The sequence below is a fragment of the Acomys minous genome (genome assembly GCF_964271855.1).
Source record: "Acomys minous genome assembly, chromosome: 1".
Taxonomy (NCBI): domain Eukaryota; kingdom Metazoa; phylum Chordata; class Mammalia; order Rodentia; family Muridae; genus Acomys; species Acomys minous.
The window spans coordinates 92,847,146-92,852,855 of record NC_140483.1 but is presented as its reverse complement, the minus strand read 5'-3'; positions in this window follow the sequence as shown (position 1 = coordinate 92,852,855).

Below are 5,710 nucleotides of genomic sequence, written 5' to 3'. Positions count from 1 at the left end.
TATTACATGCTTAAGAATCTTTAATTTCAGGTAAAGCCTTATAGAAGATGAATCCAAAGAAATTTTGCTGTAAGTACCTTGAGATGACTACAAAAATATAACAAGAATGTGTCATATTGGGACACTAATGTATGATAGGGGGTATGAGAGATTTCAAAGAGGTGATGGATAATTATTGACTCGTGAAAGAGAAATCTCCATGAAAGATAAAAGTACTTTAAATAAGTCCAAAAGGCCAAAATTAATAAATGAGATCATGCTGTATGCATGTATTGGTGAGTTTGGGAATCTGATTCATCAAATAAAATGATCTACCCTGCATGTTAATGAGAAATATATATGATCATCTAAGAGTGAAGTCTTAGAGTGCTGCAGCCATTCATTATGTATTATTTAGTGTGTGCTAGGCTCCTCAATGTCTTGAGTTGAGGCAACATGAATTTATAACAAAATTTTTCCAACATTCAGACTTCAAACATTATGAAAAGTTAATGCCTCGTAGATTAATGTAGTCTTATTTAATTTCCATGCTGCTGCTAGAATTCTGGTTTTCACATATTTTACAATTCCCCATTCTGTTTCAATAGATACTTTTTCAGTTAATATACATTTTTCCCATCTCATAAATTAGGGAACCCACCTTGATGATATGTGAATATGTGTAATCCACAGCCCCCCTGGAATTATAGAATTTGAACATTTTACTAGAATCTCTTATTACTGATCTATTGTTTTCATTCAAATGGACCGAATTATCTTAATTGGCATGTTTGCAGGCAAATCCTTGAACAATGCTGCTCCTCTCTTTACCGACATGCTACTTTTCATGTTGAGAGATAGACATTATTCCCTACTCCCAAAGTTTGGATTAACCTTGGAATTTAAATGAGACAATTAAATATAAAAATATTCCAGTACCAGGTGCAGACTGTGAAGGGCAGTTCTATGTCATATTCTTTCTTCTTATGTTCAGATATAATGTGCAACACATCCAAGCTACAACTCTAGAAAAATGGTGTATGGATAAGCAAAACCCTCAGAGGAAGACTACATAAGGAAGTACTTTTAAGATGTTAGCTTGTGAGATTTCCCTACTTCAGCTAAATGCTTTGTCATATTTAAATCCTTTGGCTGATGGAAGTGGGATTTTAAAACTGTTTTAACAGTTAGCTCCATTTCTTTCTAGTATAGTAAAGAAATGGCTAATGCGCAACTAACAAAGAAACGCTTCTCCTCAGGTATATTGGAGTTATTGTGAAGGATTCATACTTGGAATTAGGGCTATGGTAAACTGTCATGTTACAAGGATGGCACAGGTATGTGTCACCAAAATTTTAAAAAAGGGAAATTTGGTCAAAGATATAGACATAGAAGGAAAGAACAGAGAAAATGAGAGTACACCGGGCAACAGTAGCTCCATGCTCAGGATTTTGCAAGACTATAAAATGTCAGGATTGATCAACACCCTTCACTTTTATACTTCTAACACTGACATATAATAATTTCTAAAGCTTAAGTCACTCAGATGATGGAACATTGTTAAAATAGTCTTAGAAAACTAACACATGTGCTCAAAATATGTTAATGTATATATGCAAATAACTATGAAATTGCATATTTGAATATATAACTTTTAAACTTATAGTTGGTGAGTTAATCTCAAAGAACAGTCTTTCAACCTCAGATAAAAAGTGGGAAGTGCTTTTAATATAACTTATATATATGTGAAGAATTCTATGGAAATATTTTCCTATAAAGAGGAAAACTGGGATAGTCAATGTTATGGCAAAGTTTGGAGTCTCTTGAAGTTTATGTAATCTCCTTACTTTATTCTATTTCTAAGCAGGTCTCCCGATAAAGATTATTTTAATCAGCATTATGCTAAGATATCTTCATCTGTTCTCACTGAATTCTTTTCTCAGTTCTTATATAACTCTACATATGCTCTTGTGTTTTTCCAGTTATTATTTTTGGGACTATGGTCAATTTTGATTTTGTATATAAATATATTTAATTTTTGTTCATTATCTCCAGGTTTATATATTATTCCTTCTGTAACTCTGAAAATGTCTTTCAAATTTTTTTTTTCCTTTTTAAACATTAGTCAACATCTATTTTCTAGGAATGGAAATAACAATATATTTAAATTATTTTCTGTATATCAGCAGATGAAAATGTCATTGTCCCTTAGCTTAACTCTTATTAGATGCTCCTACTAGCATGTAATACTTCTGCCTTGCTTCTTTTGCTATTAAATTTTGACTCCTCAATAAAGATTTGGTACTTTTAATGAAAGAACTAACAGATTTTGACAATATTTTATTTTGTCATAACTGTAGCTTTCTATATTTAAAAGAAACTGACCTACTCTTTCTTGTGACACAGCTTTATGCAAGACAACAGGTATGTTTTGGCCCTAAGTGGGACCTCGTAGATAATAAAATGCAAATACCACATACAAGAGTGGCTGAGGTCATTGTCATCTCTAGTAAGTCAGCCATAAACTGCTTTTCAAATAAGATATCAAGCTGTAAAAGAGACTGAAGATTTGAAAAGCAGTCAAATAATGACAAATAAATAACTGAAAACGTGGAATGCTGAGTCCTGAGATGAAGGAAGGAATAAACACACAAAATAAGTAGACATGAAAGGGACTGTCTACAAGCTGTCTCCCAGTGCAGATAGATACAAGAGAATATTGGACCGTTTTGGAGTATTCACTCATTATAACATCAGCAATACAATAATATAACTGAATAGGGAATGTATCATTCAAAAGACTTCTTGTTTTTAAAAATATGAATGAGAATTGGCAGAGACATAATTTACTTGTATATTAAACTCATCCTTAAGCAAAAGCATAAAGAATGTAAAACAAAATTCAGCATCCTAATGACTCTGTTTCATGTTTTATATAAATTTCTATTCTAATGTCTTTAGTATAGTCTCTGCTTCCTTCCCATGCACTCCTCATTATTTAGGAATGAGTAGCAATGACCTCATTACATTGGCATAAATATGTCAACAAATTCAGGATATTAATAGAAACTAATTCATAAAATAAATAAATTCTGTTTGGATATAAGCACCTAGTCTAATTTTGTATTATATAATAGTTCATGGTAAAAATTTGAGGATGGTGTAAGAATTTTGAGGAAACCACTATGGCAAATTGAAAAAAAGTAGAAGGAAAGACTAGTATTTCTTGAAAATTTTGAAAGCATGGCTTCTATTACTCATGTTAAATATAGCTCATTCAATAAAAACTAAGATGATATCAATGAGCAAGCACACAAACAACATCAAAATACAGTTAGAGATATGGTATTTATATACACTGGGGCATTTGGAAAGGCACTACCTATAGTTTAAATTTAAAAAATAGAAATGTGGTGTTTTATTGCTCTCTAATGTCTGAGAGTTTACTTATATAATTAAATTTTCATAAATTTAAATTAACCTCTCTCATAATTACATTCTCACACAGCTTATAAATAAATTGCATTGATATTTACCTATCTTTTCTAAAGATAATCATTTTTTCTAGGAAAACAATCGTTTGACTCTATTAATGACTCTTGATAAAGGAAAAAGAGATAGAGGAATGATGATCAGACAGCTATAGACACAGATGTATTGATAGGCATAGGTGCAATTTGTGAAGACGTAGAAAGGATATGCTAATTCTGAAGACATAATTATATTTAGGTGTTTCTATTTAAGGAACAAAATATGTAACTATGCACACAGCAGACTCCTTCTATCACTAATTTCTTTCCTTTTTCACTTATGGTAGACCATGTAAACAGTTTAAAAGATTATCATGATCATTTAGTGTGTCACATTCATTTCCAGAGCTTTGTGTTTTTAATGCATATTTAGTTGTAGTTGTCATGTGAATAAACATAAATATATTTAGGGGATAATAATTGAGAATTACATAAACAAAATTAAATTAATTTAATCTGGACTTAGAACCTAATTAAAGGAAAATATATAGAATAAAAATTTTAGCTTGAACATACCAGGAGTCTTTATAAATGACTAATTTTATTTCTTTGATATGTATATGCACTAAATATGTTAATCATTTTAAATAGTATATTATGTACAAATTTTTAAATGAAGACAGATATAGAATAAAGCTGAGGGAAGCATGATTAGCTCAAGCACTGTGTGGCAATAATCACAATATAGTCTGTAATGGCAGAGTTTTACCTCACATATTTCAGGTTTTCTTTAATCTGCCTGGTGAATTCAGGTATATAACATTTCCTTTTGGGCATGGTGTTTTATTGAGACTACTGTATGTAAAGTGGGTTATTAAAAACAAGAAGAAACAGTATACTATATCGCAAAAGAAATCCAAATGTAGTGGGCCAACAATGAAATAGTAGTGCTGGGGAAATGGTCCCGTAAGTAAGATGCTTGCCAGATGTCAGCTGTAATATAGAGTGTATTGGCATACTTGGTTCCCAACGGGTCCACTACTTTGGAGGCTTCTTTAACCTTTAGAAACTAGAGCTTTGCTGGAGAAAGTGAGCTGGTGGGTCTTAGCCTTCGGCATTTATAACACAGCCACACTTCTTGTTCCAATTCTATTTCCAGGCTGGTGATGAAATTTGACCAGCCAAAATATTACTCCTACCATCATATCTTCCCGGACTGGTACCATGTTTTCTACTCACTGATCAACGGTACCCCACTGAAATTGTAAGGCAATGTAAACTCTCAGTTGATTTTATTGAAATATTTTATCACAACAATAAAAGAGATAGTGAAACACTGTGTGAGAACAGTGGTTTCAGTAACCCAAGCACTCCTATGGACAGATGGGAAGTGGAGAGGATGGAACTCAAGGATCTCCTGGACTTGGCACACACAGTGATGAAAAGGAGATGATATAAAGAAAGTTGAGCCTGGACTGGTGCCATATCTTTAGTCACAGCACTCAGGGAAGCAGAGGTAGGCATATTGTTGTGAGTTCAAAGCCAGCCTGGTCTACCAAGTCCAAGACAACCAAGGATGCACAGAGAAACCCTGTCTAAAAGAACAAAACAAAGCAATACAACAAGTTGAAGGTGAGAACTGACAACTGAAGTTGTCGTCTGACTACCATACATACATGAAACATGTATGACAATAATTACATAGACATGCACACACACACACATAGAAAGAATTGTATAGTAATCTAGCTAAAATACAAATTGAACTTTAGTTAGCCTAAACCAGTGGATAGCAGATTTGAAGAGAAAATTAATTAGGACTAATAGGTGGATTATAAATGGAATATGGCTGTTATCTTTTCAAAGTGTCATAATAGAATATACGGAGAGATCTTGGATAGGTAGAAAAAGACTTCTTGCATTAATTTTATATATAAATATTTTATTAATCTCTATTGGGTTTATAAGCATGTTTATAGCCATATATCCTCTTTTGAATAATTATTTTACACTCTCATCATTGTCTTTATTAAGCATTCAGAGTTATACATGAATTTCTTTTCTTCCTTGCTGCTTCCTTAACATATTTCCCCCTCTTTCTTCCATTTTCCTTTTTTTGTTTTCCTTATTTTATAATTTGCTATTTTTAGATAAGGTCCCCCACTAAACAAACAAACAAGCAAACATGCACTAGACCTCATTATGTACCATAGGCTATTCTAAACCACAAAGTAAACCTCTCACTTTAGCTAAGAGCTGGA